This window comes from Coptis chinensis, chromosome 2 (genome assembly GCF_015680905.1).
Source record: "Coptis chinensis isolate HL-2020 chromosome 2, ASM1568090v1, whole genome shotgun sequence".
Lineage (NCBI taxonomy): Eukaryota > Viridiplantae > Streptophyta > Magnoliopsida > Ranunculales > Ranunculaceae > Coptis > Coptis chinensis.
The window spans coordinates 95,290,107-95,307,253 of NC_141457.1; the positions used below are offsets into that span (position 1 = coordinate 95,290,107).

A 17,147-nucleotide genomic window follows, 5' to 3' on the forward strand; every position below is an offset into this window, starting at 1 on the left:
TGATATAGGTACTGAACTATAGTGGGTTTTACATTATGGGTACTATATTATTTTTTTTGCAGAATAGGATACCGTATATTTCAAATATTACTAATATGGGTACTCATCATGTACGCTGTTAAGTATTTATACGTATTTGATGATTTGGCTAACAGAGTCAACTAATTTTACAACGGTCAAAATTTGTTTGCTTCATAATTGTACAACGGTCAAAATTGACAACGGTCAAAATTTGAAATTAGTTAACTCCATTTGCCAAATCATCAAATACGTATAAATACTTAACAACATACATGACGAGTACCCATAATAATATTTGAAATATACGGACTGGAGTACTCACAGTAATATTATCAATTCCAATTTCTTCTTCCAACTTCTGAATCAATTCATTTATTTCATTCCCTTTAAAATTAAACGAATCCTCTTCAATCACGTAGTTAACATTTTGATTATTATCAGCAGTACGATAATATATAATCCGATCATCTCCCGCCTTTTGCATCGAATTAGCGAAAGAACCACTTGACTGCAAAATCCAAAATTACAAACACAAATTAGCCCAGGTTCAAATTTTGACAAATACCCTTTTCTTAGAATACAATATTAAATCAAGACTCAAAAGACCCAACCTCTAAGACTTGTTCTTCTTTTATGGGTTTCGGTAGTGAATCAGCATGATCTTGAAACTCTAAAACATCAATATCCCATAAAATCCATTCTTGAGTAGTAGTTCTATACTTCTATGTGGAATGTCATGAGTAAGAGAGTTTCCCCAAGGTGATAATAATAAAGCACGATTAGCTCTTAAAAATTTCCCATATCTAGTTTTCAACTTAACTTGAGAACCATCTTTAATAGGTTCCCATTCAATAGAAGAATCTAAACGTCTTGGTAAAGTTTGTGTAACTCTACAAACAGTCGTGTACTTGCGCCATAACTAGCTAATAGTTTTTTTTTTTTTTTTTTGTCAAACTGAGGGTACGCCCGGGTGTATGCTGGGCCCCCCTGGCTCCACCACTGACTACATCTTATGAAAAATAAGTAGTAAATTAAATGATGAACACTGCTAATTAGCGTACCAGTGAAGACAGTGAGGTCTGGGTTTTCAGCAAGGATCATGCAACGAACAAAAGGTAGTAGTTGTTGGGATTTTTGGCTTTTACAAAGCCAATGAACATTTATTGTTTATACATATAAATTATTATGCAAAGCCAATGTTTAATTAATTATACAAAGCCAATGTTTACAAAGCCAATGTTTAATTAATTATACAAATCTTATTATTATGCATGTGGGTGAATTAATATCATGCGATAAAACCATAACTTCCCTATATAATATAATTAGAATAATCAAACATATGAAGAGTTATGTGCGGGAGATTTGATTGTATCTATTTACCTATAATGCTTACAGTTAGGGGTGAAGTCGGACGCTTCACTTATAAAACTGTAATATACATAACTGCTATATGATAGGATGATGATATCTCAATCATTTAAGTATGACTCTAAGTTTGTATATTGGTGTAGTCACATAACTGACACTGAGGGGATCAAAGTGAGAACACACTATAAATTCTTTGTTAAGGTTAGTGTGCAAATCTTACTCTGCCATTTAATCCTTAGACTTGACGAATTATAAAAATTCATTGTGTCTCAAATTTATTACTTTGAAACATTAAAAAGTAATGTCTATTCATATACTGGACTTAACGTTTTAGGTAATGAATGTAGGATGTCTTGAATCACGAATTTTAATAAAGGATCAACCACTCTACGGAGTTATGCATTAGGAAATTGTGACATAACTAATTGAGCTTAAACCCAGCCAATATAATAAATTGGTTTTTTAATGCTCAATTGATGTTGAATGTCACATTAGGTCAATTAGACATGGGTATGACAGTGAAGAACATATTCCCAATGGTCTAATTGTGAATACAAGTGTGGTGGAGGGACTTGGATTTAAATAATGGTAGGAAAGAACTTTCTTGATAGTTCAATGAGCCTTATTGTAAATATGAATTTGTTAATATGCACTTTCCATATTAAAGAGATATATATATTAAAAGTGTTTTAGTATATCAAGTACAAGTACTTGTATAACAAAGACTTGTCCTTTTTGAGATAAGACTTGGAATCCTAAGTGAATCCCACTACATTTTCCAGGAAAAATACAACTAAAAGTAAGAGAAAAGCAAAAGTGTTTTCTGGTGTGTTATGTAGTGAATACTACTAGAAGGCTGAAGACTTACTTTTGGGATTCAATTTTTGAAAGTTTTTCTTTATTGACTATTTCTAATTTCAGCTTTGAAGGTATTTATCTTTTAATCCATTTTTTTATCAGTAATAGATTAACATGTTAAATATGTAAGATTAAAATATTCCTAACATATGGTATCAGAGCGGGTCGTGCTATAATCTATTTTTGGATTTACTTTTAATAGAATAATCAGATCTGAATATTTTTTGTTTAGACAAATATATATGATATATGATAATTTCAAATCTGCATATTCTAAATAATAAATGTGTTTTTTTTTTTGAAGTATTAATACATACAATTTAAAATTAAAGAAGGAAAAAATATGATGTAGATATGCGTTATAAACACGAGATGTTAGTTTAATTAATATGATAAAGTTTTTTATTTTAAGATTAGCATATATTGATCGTTTTAATATTTGACATTGATATGTTGATTTCGGTTACATGTGTAAATTGAAGATTTTTACCACATATGTTGTACCCTATAAAGTATTGTTCACATAAGATGTTTTACATGTGTATGTGCTTATAGGGACCACATGTACCAGTTCATTTATTTTATAAGCATAAGCATGTGAAGAAAGTGAATAAAGTTGGCATATAAGTTCCTAACTTATTTTAGTAAAATCTATTATATTATATTAGAATAATAGAGGAACCACTAAGTGGACTACTGGATATTGCTTGTAAACAGGGACCACCTGTTCTACTCAGTGTTCATTATTTTGAACGGAATATCGGAATTTTGCCCAGTCACTACACCAAAACAGCTTTTTTGTGACGCTTATTTGGCGTCACAAATAGTATTTGTGACGCCAAATAGGCGTTTCAATTTGCGTCACAAAAGTTATGACGGCATATTGGCGTCAGTAATTTGTGACAACATTTTGGCGTCAGTAATTTTGTGACGGCATTATGGCGTCACTAATCATATTTTCGTTTTGCTTTTTAAAAAAACATAATAATGCACCTGCTGCCATATATTTTGAAACTACATGCAAGTACTCTAATCACTACTATACAATTGTTTCCATTCATCCATCCACATCTGATTACCACACAAATAAAAGAAGAAATCTTGTGCATATTAAAAATATTTAATATATATAACATTGTATTCTCAACAAACAATATAATTGTAACCCTGCTACATGCATAGTCCTACATAGTAAATTTCACTCAACAATTGTATTAACACGCCTACACTTACAAATTAAAGAACAAGTTCTAACACTTACAAGGAACTAGTGGACAACGACTTATAAAACGACAAGAAAGACCAGCCCACCATAGGTTGTCTTCATAGCCTTCTTTTGAACTTCTCTTAGCCAAGCTTGATGTAGGCTCACTGCGGAATCTAACATTGAAGAATTGACTCTATACATGCTGCCTTGTAACAAACTTGAATTGCACAAACATTTTTGATTTTTTTAAAATCAAAAAATTTGATAATTTCAAAAAACCGGAAATTTTGATAATTTTGATAATTTCAGTTTTTCAAAAAACCGGAAAAACCCGTTTATAGTAGAAATATTGATAATTTCAAAATTTGTTGAAATTCCAAATATAACATGAGTCAAAATATTATGAATTTCGGTTTTTGGATTTGTCGGAATTCTGATAATTCTGAAATCCCGAACTATGGTTCTACTACATTTGAAAAGGTACGCAAAGTGTTGACCTTTAAGCATTAATACCCTTAGTCTATATAAAGCAAGTGGTAAAGGCATTTAATTTACGAATTGAATCCTTTTCTACACCGTTATCAATTTGATAGGAATTATATTTTTAAATGTGATTAATATGATCCATAAGGATAAATTAAATTGCATGTTAAAATATTTTTACCTATTGTCTATTCTTGAGAATAAAAATTTATATATGACTAGTGGGAATGTTTTCCCTTACGGATCCATTATCTTGCGGTTACATTAATGAATTTTGATGATAGTACACTTGACAGAAATATAGTTGCATCCCCATGGTTTGTGCAATTATATGACTGAAATTCATATATGACCACGGTTTGTCTATTCTTGAGAAGAAAAATTCATATATGACTGAAATACAATTGCAGCCCCACGGTTTGTGCAATTATGTTTTAGTAGCAAAATAATCATAATGTATTCTATGTACTATATGTATGAAAAATTGATGGGTCTAGTAGAATCCGCCTGATTAAGTTGAATAATTTTGATGCCCTATGGATAAGATATTATTCATAAGTATTAGGTTTCCATTGCTTATATTTGTCTTAATGATACAATATGGAGGGTGTTGTATTTTTATTATATAAGCGGGTAATTGGTTTATTAAATTCCCAAAACCAATATTAAATGCATTATAATAATTTTTATGTATATGTAATTGTTCCATATATGTCTTAATCAAATCTCAATCCCTTAGCATCCATCTTATTGACTGCTAAAAGTTGGGCTAAAACAGAGGGTAATTGTTACCATTGTGAAAAGTCTAGTCATTGGAAATGGAACTGTAGGGAGAATCTGTTTTTGAAACAAATAGATAAAGAATGTATACAATCTTTTATTCTTGAAACCAATTTGTTGGTTTTTTCCTTCTGACACCTGGTGTGTGGACTCAGGGGCAACTAACCACGTTTGTAATATGTTACATGGGCTTTAGGAAACAAGAAGGTTGAATGAAGGAGAGATGTACTTAACATTAGGTACATAGGCAAATGTTGTCACAGTATCGGCAGGAGTTTATTGTTGAGCATTAGGTGAGAAAGTGTTGGTTTTAGAAGACTGTTACTAAATTTTCTACCGATTTAGAAAATTTTAATAAATATGACTGACGTATACAATCCCCAGTATATCCCTACATTCTTTTTTCAAACCATGCTTGTTTTGCTGCAAATCTCTGTTCATTGTCGCCTTGTCGACATAGTTGTGAACATGGTATCGTTGTAATGTGAACTGATATGTTAACATTTATTTGTTTTGCAGGAATAGAAATGCAATGGGGGTTTTTGGGTGGGTTTGATACTCTTCTCTTGCTATATCGTGACTAAAGTTCTTTGAGTTTCTAGTAGAACATGGTTAAGTGTCTGGACTGATCAAAGCACTCCAAAGAACCATGGGGTTGGTTTCTACAACCTTGTTTATGCACTCCTATCATTTGGCATAGTAAGCGATCGTTACCAATTTAACTGGGTTAATTTAGTTTATATTCGTATGATAATCATTGCTTTGCAATTTTATCTTTTTTGCTATATATGTTACATGGACACTCCATATTTTGAAAAAAAATGTGTCGGATACGTATTCACATGTCTGTGACGGACACATATCGTACACATTTTGTATGTGATTTACTTCAATATTTGATATCTCGTCGTGTCAGACACTTTGTATCCATGTCAGACATGGACACACCTATCCGTGGATCAGTGTAACTTAGCTTTTTTGCTATTGTTATTGGGTCATGTTATTGACAGACCCCAAATTGTGTTGGGCAGACCCCAGCCCAATTTGGAGTCTACAATTATGTTGGGCACAACATAGAGTCCAATGCACCCCATGCCCAAAAACCCAATCAAAATATGACCGAGAAAACTAGTTAGAACCAGTTTCATCTTCATCATTCTTCTCCTTCTTTTCTTTTTTGAGTTTGTGTAGTTCCTGCAAGTCCAGCTAATCAACTCCTCACCCTTAATTCCTAGAGCTAAAAGGCGAGGGTGGGTGGGAGGTAATTCAATTGGATAGAAAGGTGATTGCTTGGTAATGGTAAGTAACTCAACCAAAGTAAGAAGAAGCTCAAACAAAGTAAAATGGGGTGGGTAATGACGTTCGACAATATAACACGATATCAAAATAAACCGACCAACTTCAAACAAAATATAGAGCTTTCATCTACAGTATACATTATCAGGACGTTCCACCATCAAATCTTGTATGGATGTGAATTAAGGAAGCTGCCATGTTTGGAAGCCCATGTAATTTGCCAATTTTGTCTTGAAGCTTTGTTTTACTTGGGAACATCATATGTTTTTTTTTCTGGTTATGGTTATGTGACAAGTGATTCCTGAAGAACCTTAATAAGATTGTGGGAAGAAACTTAGTAACTTTCCCTATGGCAAACGACCCAACAGTAACATTTCCATCTAGTTCCCACGACCCATCCATACCATGAGCTTTTGTTTCAAACGATATGCATTGGCCGAACACAAGAATTGGTCTTAAACGGTGCGGGTGTGTCATTTTCATTACTCCTAAACTGTGCAGGAGTGCCGTTTGAAATATGAGCTTTTGTTTCAAACGATATACAGTGGCCGAACACACGAATTGGTCTTAAACGGTGCAGGTGTGTCGTTTTCATCACTCCTAAACTGTGCGGGAGTGTTGTTTGAAATACGTTAAGTTTCTAGTTTTTTTTTTTTGGCTTAGTAGCTACACCACAGCAGCGTGGGAGCGGTATCCATTCGCCAATGGGTATCGTCCGAAATATACTTATGTCGTGTCGTGGGAGAGATGTCCATTCGGTGGTTGGGTGCCGAAATTAAACAATCTAAACGGCACAGTTGGGCCGAAATCAAAGGTACCAAACGATATCATGGAGTCTTTTGGACACCCATCATAAATTCTATAAAAATTACGACCGCTATACACACAATTTGACATTAAAACACAAAAATTGTGTACCGTACACTTAATTTGACAATGTAGTAGTAGTGTGTGGGTCATCAATTTTAAGGGTTTAATTAAGATATGGAGGAAAAATTGAGTTTGTTATTAAAGACTTGGCAGTTTTAAAAGTGGTGTATGAGAAGACAAAAAAACGAGGTCTTTGAGAGTAAGCGCAATAGGAAGTTGCAATAGGTTACCATTGATGTAGATGGGGTGCCCAACACAAAACATGATTTTTATAATATATATATATATATATATATATATATATATATATATATATATATATATATATATATATGTGTGTGTGTGTGTGTGTGTGTGTGTGTGTGTGGCCGGCTACGTCGACATCCTATTCTAACATAGTATCTTGACATACCCAGCCGACCCTCAGATCAAACAAAATCTAATGGCCATATCTATTTCTAGAAAACCAAGCAAATAAAAGAAAATGGGCCACAAACAAAACACTCTAATATTGAGATCGGATTAGTTCTTCCTCAATTTTTTCCGTTGGATTGAGATCGGATTGACACCCTTGACAAGAGAACTAATCCGATTATGATATAACCTGTGTCGTAACCGAACAACAGTCCACCAATACCAGCTGTGATAGTCAACCTTAGTACGTATGAATTACTAAAGTAGGAAATTTTTCTTTTTGAAGATGAATCCAAATACCCCGAACTTCCAGAAAATGATTCAACAATCGTCATCTCTGAACAATTCTCCAACACTCAGAACCAAAACTACTTAAAACCAGCCAAACTACAGTTATAAATGGGAAGTTTTTCAGCTGCTTCAAATATCAAATGGTATATTTGGCCGAAATTTTGATGATTTCAAGAGATGGGGCAGTGAAATTGAACATAAATTATAATAATTTATGTTCATTTACTGACAAACAAATATATTATTTTTTCGTAGAGGTTGCTACGTGTCAAGAAACTGCATGCTATGAGAAACAATATATTTGTTTTGTGTTTAAGTGACAGTAATAATTTGTTTTAATATATAGACAGTTATACTATAATAGATTTTGTAGTGGCATGAAGACATATATATTCTGGAATTATTTAAAAATAATTAATATCAACGTTATCATGCTTAAGTTTAATCTCTGTATATTCTGGTGTAGGTTCTAAGTTAATAACCAACGTTATTTGTTCGTATAGCTTTACTTCTGAATCTCGGGACGAGATTCTTTTGAGATGTGTATAACTGTAACGCCCGTATTTAAAATACGTATTTATTAATTAATTAATTAATTAATTAATTTAAAATTTGTTAGATTGGATTTGGGATATGTGTGCCTGATTTCTGGGCCCGAGTCTGTGTTGGGTTTAGGTTTTAAACCCAAGTATATATGCATATTTTTCTAGAGAATAGGGTTTTTTAGATAAAAATAAAATAAAAAATGGAGGCGTAGATAAAAAGCTCGCTTGCGTGTTGGAGCGCGACGATTCGGACTAGGAGGGATTCGTGGTGCTTTTCATTATTGTGAGTAGATATTTTATGGATTTTTATTTTATAAAATCCTTGTTACTGTCGATTTCTTTTCTGTTGAAATCTGTCGTGTTGTTAAAACTCGAAACTCTGAAATTTGATATTGAACCGTCGAACTGTGATACTATGTGGTGGTGTGGCTAAAACTGTGGTATTGTGTTATTTGTTGGTTGATGTCGGGTATCTTGAAAATGAAGTTCCTTAGATACCACGAATACCATGATATTCGATGGCTCTCTCTCGAACCTTCCTATGTCACGAGTCATTGACAGCAATGAGAGGCTACTGATTCAGTAATTCCAGAAAAGCCTCACCCCGCGCTCTGTCTTGGTTTGTGCAGCCAAGAGCACCACCTAGAGCACCAAGTGGATATTATTGAAAACATCAATGGGGGAGGAATATGGTTTTGATGTCGGATCATATTCACTGCTTGAACTTTTAATTATTTTTAATATGTTGTGTGTTGGTTGGATGATGTTTGGTGGTAGTGGGGATGATTGGGTGCTTGACAGTAGGGCGGATTGAAGCTTTGAATCTGGCGTTAATGGCGGCGCGAATCCAGATCTAGATTTGATGAAGGGTATTGATTTAATGAGTTGGGGATTTCGCTTTTGTTAAAGTGGTTGGGATTTTTCCCCTGATCATTTTCGGTTATGTTTGGAGGGGTGGCGATTGGAATTAGTGGTGGCTGGTGGTGGAGGAGAAGTTGCCGGCACTGGTGTGGAAGATGACTCTGTTGGGTTGGGCCGAAATCTAATTTTCTGTTTTGGGCCGAAATCTAATTTTTTTGTTTTGGGCCGAAATCTAATTATTTGTGTTGGGCCAGTTAATTTCTTTTGTTTGGGCTAGTTCTATTTTTTTTTTGGGCTGGGTCCATAGGACTTAAAATGGGTCTTTCAATATTTAGACTTTTGGGTTCTAAGGTTTGGGTTTGGGCTTGGTTAGTTGGGTCCGAACCATTACCTTAGTCATGAGCCCATGAGCCATGCACCTTGACCTTAGCCATGAACTATGGCTATGACCCTAAACCTGTTGAACATGGAAATGACAGGTTGACTTTGACATTGACCATTGACCATTGACCGTTGACTGGGGAATGTTGACTTTTTCCAGATTTTTCACATATTTGATTTTATGGACAATTGTAATAATAAAATGTTGTCAAAAATGGTATAACCTTGGTTGTCATTATCTAATTAAGATTTGACGTGAGTAGTGTGTAAAACATATAAATATGGGCACGTAACAAGAGGGGAATTCTTATAAGACTTGTGATTTGGACTCGAATAATTATGCGTGATATTTGAACTTGAGTTGTTCTTTCTCTTAAAGTCGTTTCATTTTGATATTTGGTGGAATGGACATATATTTTGATTATTTATATACTATTTATATTGTGCCCAAATGGAAATAATGCGTGTCTTTGATGGTGAATTGAGTTCACATAAATATATTGAATGAATACGTTACATGATTGATTACTATTATGAGTTGCTACTTAAATGAATTGTAGTATGTATGAAGGCTTGAGATATTTCATATGGTATAGTGCAATATATGATTGGCACGTGAAATAATAAGTTTCGAGATTTGATATAGAGATACTTGGATATCGCGTGCAATGAATAGTATTGGCACGTGATAATGTGGATTGTATTATAATGAGAAATGTTGAGCTTCAGTACAATTAAGTATACTGGCATGAGATAGAATAAAAATTATTATGAGACATGAATGTATGACACCTGAATAAATTACATATCGGAAATCCTAGAACCTAGCTACCACAACTCATGTGATTTGGCCCTAGTGATAGGCGTATGTGATATGATTGGCCCTTCTGGCGTTTCAGTGAATCTGAATGGCCCTTCGGGCATAAGTAATTTGATTGGCCCTTCGGGAGTTTCAGTGAATCTGAATGGCCCTTTTGGCGTAGCCGAATAGTGGCTTGATTATTCCGTTCGCAAAATTAGAACGAGACACACGATATTTTATGCCGAATAGTGGCAGTACTCACATAATGACTTTCGTGTGAGGGTTACCTGGTATGTGATATCTCGCTTAGGGTAGCTATGCACGGAGTGGTTCATTATGGGAGGGGAGGCATGTGGATGTACATGTTCGGCGTTGGATAGCGATTGTGGTAGCCCGGGAAACTAGGTAAGACATAGATACGACGTGATTTTAGGGACACGCAAAGAAAGCCTTAAATAATATAATTATGGTAATAGGTTGGTTAATGATATATCTTTAAATATATGATTGTATATAGTTTTGCAGAAGGGTGGGTCAAACTAATTATTTGTGCAGAGACGACCCACTCTATAATTGAGCATGAAATGCAGTAAGTATAGGATATGTTTGGCTGGTTATTAGTTTAGTTAGAACCTAAGGCGCCTCGGTGGAGGAACTAAATGCCTTTTTATTATGTGTATGGTTTGTTGTGTGGTTAGTGGGAAGTTAAGGCGCCTCAGTGGAGGAACTACATGCCTAAATTGTTGTACTTAAGGATGTTGTATTAGTCATTGGAAGTTAAGGCGCCTCGGTGGAGGAACTAAATGGCTTATGGTTTGTATGTATATATGTATAAGTATATTTTGTATTTTAGGGCTACTCACACCAGCATTGTTTATAATGTTAACCTGATTTGCATGTTTGCTTATCGGGTGTGTTCATTAAATGAACATAGTTGATAAGTCTTGACAGGTTTAGTGTTGAAGAAGGTTGGTTGCTACTTGTGGTTTGCATTAGCGTCGCATTCAGGATATGTTTTGTTTTCCCTTAAGGTGTAATAGATTTTAGTTGAGACAAATGTAATTTGTATTTTCAGTTGTAATTATAATTAAAGAGTTGTTGAAAGGAGATTTGTAAGTTAATCAGTTTTGTGAATTTTTGAAATGAAGAGAACCTTTGTTTATCTTAAAATTTTATTGGTTTTTAATTATCCGCGTATTTAAACTGATTATGGGTTTTTGGGAGTTGAGAGTGCATCACACCTTGAAAATCGAAGAGTTGGGAACAAATATTGTTTTTCCGAATTCTGTCGAAATTCGGAGTGTGACATTAATCACATCCATTACACAATTACTACAAAAATACATAAGAGATCATATGTAAGATGCACTACAAATTATGTTATTACATTGAACAAACAAAGATATTTCAAATGACCAATATATAGCCCATGGAACTTCAAATAGGCCCAATTAAAACATGGCTATTGTAAACAAATTTATAAGTCTACTAGTCAAATATGTGTACTGGGAATAGTTCTATCTGCCACTCAAAGATACCACTGGGAATAGGTTTGCTACTCAAATGAACTTCCAAAATTTGCTCTTAATGCCTATAATACCCAATTTGCAAACTTCAATGGGTAGGAAATCTGTCAGTTGCCAAAATATTGTTGTCTTTATTTCCTTCGTTGGATAGTTCCTGCATAAATATAATAATAGTGAAAGTCATAGATCCATTAATAAGTAAAAACAAAATGGATCCTTGCTAAATCCAGCATATATACAACCAACACTACTACATAAGAAGCTAAAGACAACCCACAACCAATGTTCAAGACAACATGGGGCAGTTTAGTAGCTAGCTATTAAGAAGTGAGCCCAATTGACAATGAAATCTGAACTTCTGTAGCCACTTCTTACAACTAAATCTTAATCACAAAGCCATGGCCAACCTTTCACAATGCAATGATGAAAATATAATATTTTGTCAATCCGGCTACGTTCGTTAGATAATCCAAGGATATAAACCATTAGTTTCCAAACTTGTTACCCAAGTATGCAACTCAATTATATCTGATGAAGAGGGTGCTTTCTTGCCTACCTTTATCTACGTACTTGTTCCGATCTTAGTGTGAGGTAGTCTTCATGTATCACATTCTCAAAATGTTGGTTTCAATTTAACCCACAATCTTTTGTACTTGAATCTAACATAATTAATAGGGTACCCTAATTAATAACTGTCAAATGATAACTAAATTCATATATTGTGAGGTATGGTTATGAAGTCCTAATAAGTGCACACAAAGTCACAATACAAAGAGGTCGAAAACATCCAAGAAACTACAACCTTAATATAAAAATTTATCGAAACTAAAATATAATATTATAAATTATAAGGATTCAAAAATCTGATAAGAAAAGAGGATACTGATCCTCGATACTCGAGTGATGATATCATAAAAAGTAGAAGTTCTACTTGTGCTTTGACTTATACTCTTTTGGTTGTTGTTATATCCTTGACCATGCACTTATGCAATACAATAAACATGGGAAATGAGTCCAGCATAAACATTTGGGATTGGGAAACGATGCATTCTTCTGCATTTAGTCTCCCACTCAACACGTCTTTACAACTACAAAATGCACAAAATGAAATATACATCTACATACAAATAAGACATAGTTTTTCAAATATAAATTGTGAAAAATAACATTTCCACTAACTTACTTGCTTCCATTATAGCTAATTCTTCACTCTTACATTTTCTTGTAACTCAGACACGTTCTCAGTCATGTTGACTGAAAAAGTTCCTATTCAACAATACGTAAACCTTCCATTGATTAGTTCAATCTTGCAAAAGAAGCGTTGAAGTCTCTGCACTCTGTACATACCGAAATGAATGTAGATTCTTTGTTGTTTTGTGCATAGAAATAAACTTGAACAATTAGAAGAAAATGACGTTAAAATGTATTTGCCTTCACAACTGTCATTTAATCCCAATGAATCTTATTCAATAGAAAATATTTATTCAAGTATCAATGGATTTTGCCAAAATCTCATCCCGCCGAAATCCAAATTGAGTGGTAAATGCATAGTTTTCATTACACCCATAAAACTATGCACTTAACCACTATGTAAACTAAAGACAAATTAATATTGTCTGTTGAATAAGTTAGATAAGTTATTTAGATAAGTTTTATAAATTCTAGATAAGTTAATAGTAATTTTTTTTAGTACGTTTTCATAAAGATTGTTTCCTAATTGGAATCAACTTACTCTTTAATCGTGTCGGTCTACCGTCAGATATACTAATTGTATTAATGACCGCTTGATATAAATACATAAAAAACCAAACTGCTTTATTATATAGAGAATTCATAACACCAGAGAAATACTCTCGGAAGAGTTTGCTGATAAGAAGGCTATGAGGATTAATATCATCAGTACATTAGAATTTAGATAATTTTAGATAAATTTAGATAAGTTAGAATTTAAATAAGTTAGATAAGTTATTTAGATAAGTTTCATAAATTCTAGATAAGTTAATAGTAATTTCTTTGAGTATGTTTTCATAAAGATTTTATTAACTCTACCGTCAGATGTACTGATTGTATTAACTATTAGCCATCTGATGTAGGCTTCACACAAACCACTTAAAAACCAAGCTATTTTATTATAAGTAGGACTCTTAAAAGAAAGTAGGACTCTTTAGTTTAGAGTAAGTAGGACTCTTAAAAGAAACTAATTTATCACCGTAGGATCATCCCAACAGTACTGCTTTCTCCCTAACCGCTCGATATAGCAGCATAAAAAAATCAAGTTGCTTTATTATTTTCTTTTTGGTAGGTTTTCTTTTTATAGTAAGTAGGTCTCTTAGAAGAAAGTGATTTGATCACGATAGGAGGGGAAAAGATAAGTAGGACTCTTTAGTTTAGAGTAAGCTAAGTAGGACTCTTAAAAGAAAGTAGGAAGAAAGTGATTTGATCACCGTAGGAGAGAAAAAGATAAGTATGACTCTTTAGTTTAGAGTAAGTAGGACTCTTAAAAGAAAGTATGACTCTTTAGTTTAGAGTAAGTAAGACACTTAAAAGAAACTGATTTATCACCGTAGGATCATCCCAAAACTGCTTTCTCCCTGACCTCTCGATATAACAGCATAAAAAACCAAACTGTTTTATTATATACTATAATTTAACCCGTGGTTACGCCACTCGAGTCATTATGGGTGAATTTAGCAAAATAAAATCGTGTCAATTTATTATTTTAACCCCAATTTTATTGGGAAAAAATCAAGAGTGTTTCCACTATTATTTTACATTTAAATTGAACTTTTGTGCATCATACATACTCAATTTCACACGGCAATATGCCCATAAAAGTAATGCACCCACAAGTGCTTTAAATCCCATGAGTAAATATGTTTTATGCCAACAAAACCTGAATAGTTGTTAAGTCCCTTTATAAGAATTAGAAAAATAAATAAAAAGTCAATAACAAACTCCTATAATCCAAGGTACATATTGCTATCAATAAGAACCTAAAGCTCAAGGGTTATACAAACATTGTTGGAGCACTATTAGGCTCTTAGTCATATGTGTATACTTAGAGTGAACATTGAAACACACCCTATCCGCATCGTTGCAAATGCAATTTTTGCCAATGACAATCTTTTTGAGAGAAATTTTGTGTGTCTTTTGGCTTACTTGTTTTTAATCTTACTAAATACATAGCGAGATTAGCTTATTCATGAGCACATAACTATTATCATCAATAGTTCTGCAGATAGTCCTGCGGTAGAACATACTTTGATCAAACAACTAAGATCCCAAATTGATATCAAATGTTTCCTGCTAAAGGACATGTCTGCAAGTCTGCAATCCAAGAAGACTGCCAAACAAAGTGTCAACAGCCAACAACAAAAGCAATATCTAATATGAACTGCTGAAGTAACAAAAAGTTCTCAAGTTTTCTTGATTTTGTCAACATCAAAAATTCGAAGACGGTAGCTAAATCAATTCAATGCATCTAATTAATCACGTCCATTACACAATTACTACAAAAATGCATAAGAGATCATATGTAAGATGCACTACAAATTATGTCATTACATTGAACAAACAAAGATATTTCAAATGACCAATATAGAGCCCATGGAGCTTCAAATAGGCCCAATTAAAGCATGGCTATTGTAAACAGATTTATAAGTCTATTACTCAAAGATACTACTGTACTGGGAATAGTTCGATCTACCACTCAAAGATACCATTGGGAATAGGTTTGCTACTCAAATGAACTTCCAAAATTTGCTCTTAATACCTCTAATTCCCAATTTGCAAACTTCAATGGGTATTAGTAAATGTTATAATTACAGTCAGATCATCCCAAAACTAAAAAGATTTGTTTATTGGTAACTAAAAGTGATTTGAATGCAAAAAAAAAAAAAAAAAAAAAAGATTGGCCCGATGAAAGATTCTTATTCTTATTTCCTAATTTTGTGGGTATTAGTAAGTGTTACCGTTAGAATTTAGATAATTTTAGATAAGTTAGAATTTAAATAACTTAGATAAGTTATTTCGATAAGTTTTATAAATTCTAGATAAGTTAGTAGTAATTTCTTTGAGTACGATTTCATAAAGATTGTTTCTTAATTGAAATCAACTTACTCTTTAATTTGTGTCGGTCCACCGTCAGATGTATTGATTGTATTAACTATTAGCCATCCGATATAGACTTCACACAAACCACTTAAAAACCAAGTTGTTTTATTATATAGACTAGGTATCACCCGTGCCTACGACACAGTTTGTTATGAAGTGATTATTATGTTATTTGTGGTATTAATCTTGGTGCACCCATAATTTGTGATTTTGAACGGAATCACGGAATTCCGACGGTTAGTTTGGTTTTCCCAATAACCGAAATGGAATTGAAACGAAACATCATACCGCCAGTAGTATTTTGAGTAAATATATGGAATACCGATGAAATTACGGATAATAAATGAACTAATGGAACTGCAGCAAAATTGGAACGCAAAAATTAAATAGTATTTAAATTTTTTGTAGCAGCCATTAATGAATTTTTCCAAGCTTCTTCTTCATCAATTTGTAACTCAAAGTACTTGAATAGTATTTGAATAACTTTAGAGAAGATGTAAGAAAATAGGATTTGCATAAGAAAATAAATAAATAAATAGATGAGTAGATGAGAATTGGTAGGAGAGTTGCAGAGATTGGGAGAGATGAATGATATGTGTTGACGAAGATGAGTAGAGGTGAAAATAGCCAGATGAATAACCAGTTATTTTCAAATGTGTTTACTCAAAATAAAAAACTACATGCCATAATAATATTGGAAACATACAAAATAAAAAAACATTCTCGAATTGACCATGGATAAAAATAATTATGAAGATATATCGTGTCTTAACTTTCTTTGGTAGCTAAGATGACAAAGCCTCTTCGCCAAGCAAAATCGACAACGTAACAAAAACAGACCACGACATCGAACACGTGAGTTACTTCTTAAGTTAGTTATCACACAAAACCTTTGTTAGATATATCTACTCAAGCTTTGACTTGTAACCTTGAAAATTTAACACCAAAATTAATAACATTACAAAATCATTCCACCATTATTAACGGGTTAATCCCCACTGAAACAAGACACGTTTTCTTTTACATAAAGGCTTGACTAAAATATTATGTAAAGTTGGTATTTCTTCAGCACCATTGCAAATCTGGCATGATGTCCATTGGCTCACATAGAACTGGAGTATATGTCTCAGCTATTACACCCTCTCTTTGATAATTGAAACATTTTCATCCAAGAAAAGATCAAGATAAAGCATCAGTAACATATAATATGTGAAAGGGAGCTGGGAACACTTTCCAACATACTTACCTTTGAATTTATAGTTGTTAATTAGGAAGTCTAATGAGGACTTGAAACACCAAGTCCATACAGTTCTTCACAACACTCCTTG

The 17,147-nt window shown here is 33.3% G+C and overlaps 2 pseudogenes across 1 annotated transcript; one reads left to right on the top strand and one right to left on the bottom strand.

Moving 5' to 3' along the window:
* Positions 1-238: 238 nt before the first annotated feature.
* LOC147519244 (uncharacterized) lies at positions 239-3,692 on the bottom strand (annotated as a pseudogene). The gene is made up of 3 exons (XR_015213140.1): positions 3,657-3,692; positions 633-940; positions 239-529 (listed from the first exon to the last, which is right to left on the bottom strand). The product of XR_015213140.1 is annotated as an uncharacterized LOC147519244 (transcript).
* A 152-nt stretch (positions 3,693-3,844) lies between these two features.
* The window catches only part of LOC147519245 (ABC transporter C family member 1-like), a 92,207-nt pseudogene continuing 78,904 nt past the window's right edge, over positions 3,845-17,147 (top strand).